Source organism: Talpa europaea (assembly GCF_964194135.1).
Source record: "Talpa europaea genome assembly, chromosome: 14".
Taxonomy (NCBI): domain Eukaryota; kingdom Metazoa; phylum Chordata; class Mammalia; order Eulipotyphla; family Talpidae; genus Talpa; species Talpa europaea.
Genome location: NC_140082.1, coordinates 70808678 through 70821429, shown reverse-complemented (window position 1 = coordinate 70821429; position 12752 = coordinate 70808678).

Here is a 12752-nt window from a genome sequence, read left to right as displayed (position 1 = left end):
AACAATCCTCGCGTGTTTTCAGTCACGGGGGCGCGACTTGCTGTGGAGTCGCGTGGAAATTCTACGTTAACGGCGTCGTCGGAGATGCGGGGTGTTCGCCTCCGTTTAGTTGGATTTTCTGAGCTTCAGCGCAGCAGGATGGGTGGGGCGCCCCGTGAGCACCCGGGGCTCTCCCCTCCCTGCCCTCCCCTGCAGCCCCCCCCCCCGTCCACCTGCAGCCCCTCCGCACTCCTCTCCTGCAGCCGCGCCCCTGTGCCCGCTCCTGCCTCCCCAGCTGCCGGGCTCGCCTTGGCACTCGCTTCCCAGGACTCGGGGTGAAGCTCTTGCCTGCGGGAGCCCAGTTTCTTCAGGAGCCACCCGGAGCAAGAGGGAGGTGAGGACAAGTCACTGCCGGTGGCTGATGCAGAGCGGGCCAGTCAGGGGAACTAGAACGGGGCGGGCTGGGGGTGCAGAGCTCTGCTCTGGTCATTTTGGGTCCTGGAGGAACATGGGGGTCAGGTCGTTCCTGAGTGTGACCCCGTGGGTGGCCAGCGCCCCTGACGGAAAGTGCATCCCCCGTGTTTGCTCCCAGTGCCTCCCTGCTGCACTGATCACCCCTGGGGTGGGTTTGCTTGGCTCTCCGCTGTGCTCCACTGATTTGTGTGTTTAATTTCTGTGTGCTTAGAATATAATTTGGGGAATTATAAATTTACATGTTGTAATCTTCTCTGGGGCTGACACCGCCTCTCCACCCCAGGTCCAGCAGGCAGGAGGGCAGAGTCGTGTCCCAGTCTCCTGGGGGCACAAGTTCTGACCCAGAGGGTTGTTGGTGCCTGGGGCTCTGTATTTCTCACAAGGGGTCTGAGATGCTGCCCCTGCTGGTCTTGGGCCCACATGTGAGGACTGCAGCGCTGCTTCCCTGTTGTGTAGCTGACGTTGTCATTCAGAGCCTGGCAGAGAGACCTTGGGCCCCTGGACACTGCCTCAGGAGGCGACTTTATACTCTCCCTTGACGAGAATCCAGGCTTCCCTGACTCTTGAGTGACCAGGAGCCACACAGCCTGCCACAAGCGGCTACAAGTGTTTGGTTTTCTAAAATGGGTTATTATTAACCGACTCCATGCAGTGAAAGCAGTGGCCCTCTCTGCATCACTAAAGGACACACCCAACAAACCTTTCAGCAGGGTCTGCTGGGTGCTGTCACAAACAGGGAAGGAAATTTTCTAAATGGGGAGCATTTTTGACACTGAAGGGTTCTTTTCTAAGCTCCTGAGATCTTTTCTCTATAGATGGTGCTAAAAATAGCTCTCCTATTTCAGGGATTGAGTAAACCACAATGACTCATGGGAACTGGATATTTTGGAGAAAACCCCCTTTATCTGTCTTTTTTAAAGGTTTTTTAAAGATATTTATGCAAGCACTGGGGTACAGTCCAAAGCGTGGGAGGGTGAGAGAATTCACCAGAGCCAGAACGGGAAACAGAACAGGCAGACTGATAAAATACACTGCTGAGGGGAGCAGCGGGCGTGGCATGAGAGGTCTGTTGCACCATGTGGGACCCTCGCCAGCGGCCAGGGATCAAACTGGCACTGCAGAGGCTGCAGGCAGCTTCGCAGCCCAGCGCTCAACTGCTGTCCCACTAGGGGAGGCCCTTTTTTAAAGCTTTTTAAAAAAATTTGCATAGAAAAACTTGGGTGCAGGCCAGATGTGTGGAAGGGTGAGAGGATTCACCAGAGACAGAGTAGGGAGCAGAACAGGAGGATCTTCTTAGATACACTGCTGAGGGGAGCAGTGGATGAGACAGGAGAGGTCTGCTGCACCTAGTGGGTCAACTCCCGGCTGAGGATTGAACTCAGGCCAGTCATGGTGACAGCACTGGGATTTAACCCCTAGCCCACCATCGGGGGTGGGGGGGGGGAAACGCTGTACTTTACTTTTAAACGTGTTGCCACTTCCTCTGTTATGCTTGCTTTGGAGAGAAGTTGAATTTCTCTAGAAAGGAGAATGGAATCGGCCTTTATTGAGCATCTGATGGAGATTACCTGACCCTGTGCAACAAGTTCATTGCTTTAGTTCTGTGATCTCCATTAATGATGCTATAGAGATATTATTCCTACACTGTAGTTGTGGACCCTGTGGTCCAAAAGGGATGAGTAACTTCTCAGAGATCAAAAAATAAGCACAAGGGGCAGATATTTTTGGACTTCCAAATTTTCGTATTTTGTTGAAACAGAGGCTTTATAATGATGGTAAATTATAACTCTCTTGGAGGCCGGGGGAGGGAAGGAGTTTGCGTCCATCCTCAGAACAGGTCTGTGGGTGCTGGGCTTCCTCCTCCATAAGGAAGGAGCTTGGGCTAAAACGAGACAGAAGAAAACTTTCAGGAATCGTAGCATGTGAGGATTCTGTCATTAATATTGAACATGAATTACTTAATAGTTTTAGAATGCCCCTCATCCCAAACATGATTGCTAGTTATAAGAGACTGCAGTTAAAAACAGCCATTTCCGTGGGCCTCCCGGTGGTGCAGCGGTTGAGCGCTGGCCTGCAAAGCTGCCAGCAGCCTCCGCAGCGCCAGTTCCATCCCCGGCCTCTGGCGAGTGTCCCACAGGGTGCGCAGATCTCTCCTGCCGCGCCGGCTGCTCCCCTCAGCAGTGTCCTTCATCAGCCCCGACTGTTTACATTTTCCTTTGTTTTCTTTGCTTCTGGAGAAGAATCCTCAAAGACATCACTGAGGTTTGTGTCATGGAGTGTTTTACTATGTTCCCTTCTGAGTATTCTATGGTTCCAGGTTCCACGTGCAAGTCTTTCATCCACTTGAGTTGGTTTGTGTATAGTGTGAGGTAGTGGTCTAGTTCCATTCTTTTTGATGTTGCGATCCAGTTTCCCCAGCACCATTTATGGACTTTAGATATTGTTGGTGTGCTTATGGTCCTTTGACATGGATCTGCTCATTTGCAGAGGTTTTTTTTTTCCCTTCCTCAGTTCCTCACTGGTGTCTTAGCACCCAAATAACTGATGGTACTTCTGATCTCGTAGGGTGGAGCCTTCCCGAAGTCAGCCCACGGCTGCACTTCAGCAAAGTGAAGCTCTCTGTTCTGCTGCCACCGTCTTTGTTGTTGACTGTGGACCCTCTTCTGCCCTCAGGATCTGAGCTCTAGGGGGAGACAGAAAATGACAGGGTGCCGTCTGGCAGGACACCGGGATGGCTTTCAACGTGGGGCGAGTTCATTGGAAACACAGGAATTTCATTCTATTCTGCCCTATTTTTCTGGTTTGTGTTTTGGTAAAGGCAATGAACTAGTCAGAGCTAGGATCTTCCCATCAATCACTGTTTCCTTTGCTCATTATGACACGTTCCTACACAATCATGTAGTATTAAATGTATAATAAAAATCAGGCTTTTCATTTTGCCTGGTTTTTAAAATATAAATAAATCATATTATGTTCATTTTCTTCTCTAGGCTCTTTCACCCAACAGTACGTGGGCGAGGCGATCCACAGGCTTGGCGCTGGCCAGAGGCTGGTGTTTTCACTGCGTAGAGTACTCCACTCAATGTCAAGTAAGTGTCCCTTTCTATGGCACAGGCACGCTGGATCATTCCATTCATATTTTCTATCCAAGCTGGAATAGCACCACCTCATGAACCGTGCACGACCATTTCTTCAGGGATCACGGTGGCAGTTTATGTATACGGAACTCTTGGACTGCTCCTGGGCTTTTCGCTGAGGTTGTTTCCCAGCATTTGTTCCTGTAGATAAATGAAGTGCCAGGGACATCTCCACAAGTACAGATTTTTCCTTTTCCAAAGTCCTTTCCCAAACACTGAACAGCTCTTTCTCAATGGCTGATTCTCAGGCCCCAGCGCCACGGGAGGATGGCAGGGACTGCTCTCAGGAGTGAGGGGAGCCCTGCATCCGTGCTTCCCAGCACCGCTTCATCCTCACCCTTAAGGCTTTGGCGCCATCTGTCCCCCACCGCCAGTCCCGCCCTTCACCCTGGTTCCCACCTCTCCCTGCTGTGCCTCTGGGCGCTCCCTGCTCATGGTAGGCCTTGGGCACTGTGCGTTTTGGGTCCAGGTCCTCTCCTCCGACAGCTGTGGTGGGCTGGGGCCTGGTGGGTGGCGAGGGTGGATTTCAGCTCCCCGGAGCCCTGTTTTTGTCCACTTTGGCCCCGAGCCCTTGGGCAGGGGCAGCTCAGTGCACCCCCACCCTGCCGGCTCCATCCACACTGCTCCCCGTGTTCTTCGGCCTGTCGGGCCACAGGAAGTTCCCTGAAGATGTGGGGGGTGTCTTCCCTGCACCCCCATCCCCGCTCAGGGCCTGGTGGGCCTGGTGGGAATATCTGGGCCAGGAAAGGGTTGGGCGGGCAGCACTGCCCCCTGGTTGCTGCGGGCAGTGCTCCGGTAGGAGACAAGGGGGCGAAGGGGAAGGCTGAGGGTCTCAGGGCAGCCCCGCTCTAAAGCGGGTAGCTGGACTGTGGTCCTCACCCAACCGCTTCAAGGGGACTCACACTGCAGTCACCCACAGAAGGTTAACAAACATTTATTTACAAGGGAAGGGGAATGAGGAAATGAATGACTCAGGGAGAAAAGGGAGATAAAGTCTTAAATGCGTCCTACCCTTTCCTCCGACCTGGAATCCCAATGACTCTCCGAGACCAAACCTGCCTGGATGAGAGCACGAGCCAAGTCCCCGAGACCCCCTAACAGGGCTGGTTTTATTTACAAACAGGGAATATGGCCGCTTAACACCACCCTTTGGCGATAATGGGACTTGTAGTTCCCAGTGACTTGACAGAGTGGGGTTGGCGTCCACAAAGCCCATATGGAGTTTGCTCAGGACATCCTTTCCCCCTATAGGGGAAGGAAGGGCACAGAACAGGTTTTCTATGATCCGAGCAGACCAGGTCAAGGGGAGCCCTGGAGCCCTCAGTGGGTTACTCAGGCTTTTATTGAGCATTTACATGTAGTGCATCTACCAGATACACGACAGGCAGGGGTGCTGGAGGGGCCAGGAGGCCAAGGCCTCCAAGCCCCCAGCAAGTCTTCACTCTGGCTGGGTTCTCTGGTGTTCTTTCTCCCCTTTTTCTCTCCTGCCTCTCTCCTGCTTCTTCCTCCTGCCTCTGCTTTCCTTGGTGACTATCTCTTTACTCCTCCCATGGCCCACAGAAGTAAACAACACAACAATGTAACAACTGCAGGTACCCTTTAGGCTGGGCAATCCTAATGCTGGGATGGCAGAAAAGCCTGAAAACCGTTTACCCTACAGCCCCCAATAAGGGGAGGGGGGAGCCAAGCGAGGACCTGAGCCCAACACTGCTACCCTCTTCTGCACAGTGCGAGGATGGTGCCCTCAGCCTGCTGGGGTGGCTGCCCAGGAGCCAGTGAAGGTGTCCCCCCTGCAGCTTTAGCCCCCCCCCCGGAATGGAGGCCCAATCAACACAAGTGGCCCTGGGCACGCAGGACAATTGAGCCAGATCCCAAGGCTGGCGTCCCCTGGGTCTTGCTGCTCTTCAACCCTATTCTGTCATTTCTTTATTTCTCGGTTCTCTCAGAGTCCTCTCCCCATCCACGCTCCCCCAGCAAGTCTTGGGCAATGGCGCACAAACAGGGGCCTGAGGGAAGGACAGGCTCCTGCCCCCACAGTGGGGGATACAAGGGCGAAAAAGCCTCAAAGGTTGATAGGCACAGGCCTGAGGCCTGGCTGTGTGGGGAGGACTGGGGGCTCCTGAGGAGCAGATGGGACAAACTGATAGTGAGAAGCCTGAGTCTGTGAAGCTTCTTGGAAGTTTGCTGAGGACCTCCCCTGGTGGTGCGGCACTTGAGCACTGGGCTGCAAAGCTGCCCACAGCCTCTGCAGCACTGGTTCAATCCCCGGCCACAAGGGAGGGTCTCACATGTTGCACAGACATCTCTTGCTATGCCCGCTGCTCCCCTCAGCAGTGTACTTTGTTGGTCTGCCTGTTCTGCTCTCTGCTCTGGCTCTGGTGAATTCTCTCTGGCTTCTGTTCAGGTAATCTAAAAATCGTGATGCTCTTTACCCTCAGTGTACTTTGCTGAGCCTTGTCAGAGGAAGAGACCTATTCTTAAATCACTCTGAATTTCATGCATTGATGGACTGATGCTGACCGCATAGCTGCCAAAAAACATCAGCATTCAGGGGCGGCTGTGGTCAGAGCACTGGTTCGGTGCATCACGTAACTCTACTGGGTTTTTCTCCCGTGTGGTTGCCATTTCTCCTGAGTGTGGGGAGGGGTCATCTGTACTTTGATGTAGAATTTGCTGTTTGAGCTGCTGTCCAGGGCATCCCAGGACTGACTTCTAACACGAAGGCTTGACCACGATCAACCCTAAAGTGATACACGGGGCCATGTGACTCCTTTGTAATTGCTCTCACTAAACTTACCCTGTTTTCAAAGTCTCAGGATTGTAGGGTGATGACTGGAACCTGTGATTTCTGCCAACAACACGCCACATTTTTGGAGTTTGAATTTTTTTTTCCCCTAAGCCTATGGAGAAAAAACTGCAGTTGTGCAAATTATTCCTCCTGGCATAACTAAGAAAACGGCCTGTGTCTGCATGTTGTGTCTGTAGGGCCTTTCCTCGTGCCTGTCTTGGCCTCTAAAAGGCTGTCGACATTCTGAACGGAGAAATGTGATAAAACTAGCACAAGTGGTATGTTCCTTAATCCCCTTCCTCCCCGTCAGGTCTGCACCTGGACACCCCACAGCAGCTGACCCCTCACCCCCCCTCACTCCCCCCAGCCTGTGACCTAGGCCTTGGGGCCTGCGGACCCATTTTCTGCCACTGTGTTCTGGCATGTGGGTCCCGCTACAAACTCCTGAGCGGCAGGCACCTGTTTTCTCTTGTCCTCGGGGGCCTCTGGCCTTCAATGTCTTCATCACTGAGTGCAGTCCCCCCTCCCTGCCCGTGGTCCCCCGTGTTCATCCCCCCCCCCCGTGTCGTCCCCTTTCCAGCCGGGGTCCTTAGGCCATGCTATTGGCAGGTCTGGGCGCCTCCCCAGTGCGTCTCTCTGCCCAGGCTCCTGCCAGCAGGCCCCCTGTGCTGCCAGGCCAGGCCATCTTTCTCTGGCCCAGAGCTCGGGTGCAGCTGGGGTCGGGCTCCCTCTCTGGGGCCAGCGTCCCCAGCACCATGTAACGGGCGCCTCTCCAGCTCACTGCCCGTGGGCAGCGGTGGTGGTCCCTCCCCTCCAGGCAGGCGATGCCCTGTGCGTCTGCTGACCCATCTGAGTCCACGAGGTCAGGCTGCCGGTCAATCTATTGCGCCAACAGCGAGGGGCCTTACAAGTCAGCCGAGAACCCTGGCTGGGTGGCCGGGCAGGGCAGACATCAGGGGCGAAGCAGGCCCTGGAGATGCACAGTGGACACCTGGGATAAGATGGGAGCCAGGCACTCCAGGTGCGGCCTCGGTAACAGCACCGAGGCCTCAAGCAGAGCCCACGGGGCTGGGGCCGGAGCCGGAGCTGACCTGACCTGCGGACAAGCGCCTGGTCTCCCTCCCTCTTCCCTGCCTCCTCCCTCGTGCCGCGGCGGGGACTGTCCTGCCCTTGAAGGGCCGGGCCTCGCGCCTCAGCAGCCTCCCATGTCCTGCAGTCGGGGTCACCAAGCCCCAAGGCCCGAGGCTTCTGTGCGTTGGGTCTTCCCGAGGCCCGTGGGGATGGGGGGGGGTTGAAGACCCCGGCAGCGGGGAGCCGGGCAGGACATGGGGAAGGACGCGGGGACACGGGTTGGGCCGGGCGGCTCTGCCCCATGGAGCCCCCGCGCACTCGGGAGGCCCCGCCTGAACAGTGCCCTCCCGGCCCCCCAGGCGGTGGGGGCCAGTCCTGTCTGGCTCTGGCCGCCCGCCGAGGCCACCTGGCAGCTGGACGGGGCAGCTCAGGCTCAGCCGCGCCAGAGGAAGGCGTCCTGGGTCTCGGACCGGGCTCGGTGGAGGGAGACGCGCACCCGCGGGGGTTGGTGCTCTCGGGCCGAGCAGACAGTCCCCGCGCCCCCGGCAGGAGCCTCGGTGCCGCGGAGCCCTGGCCTCCAGCTGCTCAGGCGGCACTAGCGCTGGAGAGACGAGCAGACTCACCCCGGGGTGAGTGGGCGCCATCCCAGCCCCCAGCGCGTGACACGCGACCCTCTCACGGCTCGCCCCACGGCAGCCACTTCAGCCAAGGTGGCCCGCGGGGGGGGGGGGCTGGGAGGAGCCACCGTGGCCCGCGGGGGGCTGGGAGGAGCCATGGCTTTTCGCTGGGCATTTCGGAAGAGTGTGGATAGGGCAGGCGGGGCCTGTGGGCGCGGCTGGGGCTTGTGGGGCATGGGGGTGCAGGAGGGGCGTGGGGCGCGGCCAGGGCAGGCTGGGCGTGGGGGTGCAGGAGGGGCATGGGGTGCGGCCGGGGCTGGCGGGGCGCGGGCTGTGAGGGCCTGGCTCCTCCTCCAGGCCATAATTTCCCGACGTGTCACCTTCAGGTTTGCTCTCTGGCCCCCTCAGTCTGAGCTGGGGTGCACCGATGAGGCCCCACCTGGGGGCCGAGCTGGGGATCCCTGCTCTATTCAGCCAGACACCTAGAAGCTCTTGGATTCTGGGGGCGAATAGCAGGGACTCCCCGTCCTCGCCCTTCCCGGCGCGCCCTGGCCCTCCTGGCGGCCTGGCCGGTCCTCCCCGGCGACCTAGGGTGGCAGCAGCGTGGGTGGAACCCACAGCTGGGCATGTGCCCCGGGCGACGCCATGGTGCTCCCGCAGGCCTCCAGCATCACGCGCGGTCAGGCGCCCCAGTGCGCCCCGCAGCCCACGGTAACGCGGTGCAGAGGACAGGGCGGGTCTCCCTGTCGGGGAGGCGTCGGCGCCTGGGTGGTGACCGGTGAGGGGCGGGGCGCCTCTGGGGCCTGGTTTAGGGGTACCGTGCTGGAGCTGCTGGGACCCCGCGGGGCGCTGGGAGTGGGGCCACAGCAGCAGCAACACGCCTGCTCAGCAGAATGCGGTGTGTTGGTGCCATCAACAGCTAGACCCTTGATACACGATTTGGGGGTGGACTGTGCTGAGAAACAGAAGTGGAACCACGGATTAGGACCACCGGAGGGGCCACGCGGAGGCCGCCACGCGCACGCAACCCCAACCCCCACCACTCCCCCGGACCCCCCACTATAAAAAGGCAGGTGGAAATGTAATGTTAAGGCAGTTTCTTTAGGGTGTTCATTCCCCAAGTTCCAGGTTGCAACTGCCTCATTGAAGCACAGTTTAAAGACTCCGCTCCTGGCTCTGCTTTACTAGCATTCGCTGGTGACAGGTCACTGAACCCAGGCTGCCGGTGCAACCCTCCTTGTGGACTTGTCCTCTACGGCTCTTATGATAGTGAGGTGTGTGCCATGTACACTCAGTTTGCCAAGGGTTTCATCATACATCGATGATGAATGTCAGAGGTTTTCTCAGCCTCAGTTGATAGGACGGCATGGTTTTCACTTTCCTTTTTATCGATTGGGTGAGTTTCATTGATTGATTTCCAGATACTGAGCCATTCTCGGGTACTGGTTTAAATCCCACTTGGTCATGTTGTGTCATCTTTTCATTGCATTGTTGGATTTGGTTCATTAAGCTTTTATTGAGGATTTCTGCATCTGCCTTTATTAGGTGCATTGTCACTACTTTTCTTTCTTTGTGTTCATGTTTGCTTTTGGTATTAGTGTCATGTGGACCTCATAAAATCTATGTGGACATATTCCTTCTTTCTCAGTTTTTGGAAGAATTTTAGAAATACAGGAATTAGTTCATCTTTGAACATTTTGTAGAACTCACCGGAGAAGTCATTTGGTCCTGGACTTTTGTTTTCTGGGACAATTTGGTGACTTTTTCAATTTCCTTGCTTGTGATTGATTAGTTTGGGTTTTTCTATTTCTTCCCTATATAGTCATGGATAATTCTCTAATATCTAAAATTCTATCCATCTCATTTAGATTGTTGAATTTATACATTTTTTTCAAAGAACGAGTTAATGTTCATATTGGTCTTTTAAACTGTCTTTTTCCTTTCTATTTCATTTAATTCTTCTCTGAATTTTATTATTACTTTCCTTCTACTGACTTTTGAAATTTGTTGCTCTTCTTTTTCAAGTTCCTTGAGATTAGACACAAGTTCTTTAGTTTGGCCTCTTTCTTATTTCTTGATGTGGGCCTGTATTGCTATAGAATTCCCTCTTGGTACTGCTTTTGAGGTGTCTCACATATTCTGGAAGGTTATGTCCTCACTATTATTTATCTTAAATTAAGTTTTGTTTTCTTTCTTGATTTTCTCATTAATCCAGTGACTTCTCAGTAGTGTGTTTTCAGCTCCTTGTATTAGAGACTTTGTTTTCTTTTTGTAGTTGATTTCTAATTCAATATCTTTATGGTCAGAGAAGATACTTGGTATGATTGAATCTCCCAAAATGCATTGACATTTGTTGTGTCAGTCAGTATGTGGTCAATCATGAAGAATGATCCTTATACAGGACCTCTCTGGTGGCACAGGTGGTTGAGTGCCGCACGGTGAAGCTGTCTGCAGACTCTGCAGCATGGGTTCAATGCTGGCTGGCCGGTGAGAATCCCACATGGTGCAGCAGACCTCTACTGTCATGCCTGCTGCTCCCCTCAGTAGTGCATTTCATCGGTCTGCCTGTTCTGTTCCCCGCTTTTGCTCTGGTGAATTCTCTCACCCTCCCGTAATTCTGACTTTACCCAGTGCTTGTATAAAAAAAAAATAAAAAGAATGATCCTCGTACACTTGAGACAAATGTGTATTTGGCTTTTGTCTATGTGTGTGTGTGTGGTGGGGGTGCAGTTCCCTATATATGTCTATTAATCCCATGTGGTCTATTCCTTTGTTTAGGACAATTGTGTCCTTATATATTTTGTGTCTGATTGTTTTGTCCATTGGTGAGTGTGGGATATTAGAGTCTGCAAGGTCATATGTATTTTCTCCAGTGTCTGTTTTCTGATTAGAAATTAGTTGTCTAATGTATTTTGGTGCTCTTCTGTTGAGTATATATTGATGAATGTTATATCTTCCTGTTGTATTGTTTCTTTAGTAATTATTGTCCATTTCTGCCTCTTGCTACCTTTTAAAGTTGGAAGCCTATTTGATTTCATATATCTGTCCTAGCTTTACTTAGGGTGTCATTTGCTTGTAGAATATTTTCTTTCCCTTGTCTTTCAGTCTATGTTTATCATTGGGATTTAGGTGTGTTAGCAGCAGAAGGTTGGATTCTGTTTCCAGTTCCAACTTCATACTGTATAGCTTTTGTTTTGCCAGTTCAGCACATTGATATTTGATATAGCCGTCATACTTATTTTTTTTGTTTGTTTTGTTTTAAATCTATTTAATTGCTTTTTCAGTTTTTGTTCCTCTCTTTCATTTATTTATTTATTATTTTTTTTAAAGATTTATTTATTCATGCATACAAGAACTGGGGTACAGGCCAGATGTGCGGGAGGGTGAGAGGATTCACCAGAGACATAGTGGGGAACAAAACAGGCAGATCTACTGAAATACACTGCTGAGGGGAGAGCAGGCAAGACAGGAGAGGTCTGCCGCACCATGTGATTCTCCCTGGCTGGCCGAGATTGAAGCCACACTGCAGAGGCTGTGGACTTCTTCACAGCGCTGTACTCAACCGTCTGTGCCACAGGGGAGGCCCCATCTCTTTCATTTAAATACAAAAATTCCTTTTAATACTTCTTGAAGAAGGGGAGGTAAAGACTGCGAACTCCTTGAGATTGTGTTTGTCTGAGAAGGTCTTTATGGAGGGAGTTTTCTTCTTGGCAAATTTTATCTGGGTGTATTTTGAATATGTCACTCCATTCTCTTGTTGCCTACAGTGTTTTTCTGGAGAGTCTGGTGTTAGTCTACTCAGGGTTCCTTTATATCTGTTTCTTTTCCCTTGTCAGCTTAACTATTTTTTTCTTTATCTTGAACTCTGGAAAGTTATACTACTCTGTCTGGCTATAGGTTTCCTTTCCTCTAGTAGCTTGATTTTCTTTCATCTTCCTGTATTTGCATGTTCAATTCACTCTTCAAGTTGGGGAAGTGTTACGTTATTTCTTTAAATAGTTTTTCATTTCTCTGTTCTCTCTCTTCTGTTATGCATATCATTTTGATGTTTCTTTTCTTTGAATTCTCATTTTTTTCTCTTTTAGTTCTCTTTTTCTATTTTGTTCTTTCCCCATTTGCATCTTTGAACTCACTGATTCATTCTTCCATTTGGTTTGTCATTTTTCCTTGGTTTCTCCAGAATTTTTTATCTCCCCCATTGCTCTCTCTACTTTTTTGCATTTCTGTTATTTTCTTTTTAGAGTTTTAATTTTGATCTTCTGTTCATTGTGTTTCTCATGGCATTAATTTGCATTTCTAGGTTTTCTTAAATATCTAAACTGTTTTTCTGAGTTTCCATTTTATTGTTCCAATTATTTAATTTTCTTATTGTACTTTTAAATTCTGTGTCTGATAGGAAGAAAAACTCTTCCATCTCCTGTGACTTGGCTCTGGATATTAGTTTTCTTTCTGTGGTGCCGTTTTCCCCTGAAGACTTGCATGGCCATTTGTATTTTCCTTTCTTCCCATTATATGCTTTTGATTTGCTCTGCTGTAGTGGAACATTTGCTGTGTGAAGGTCTTTGTCTCCCACTGCTATGGCATTTACTGTTTGGTGAGCATGGCATCTGAGTCCTTGTGGGGTTTAGTTTGATACTGGGAATTCACTTTGAGTCTCATTGGGGCCAGGAACTGGGCATGATAGCA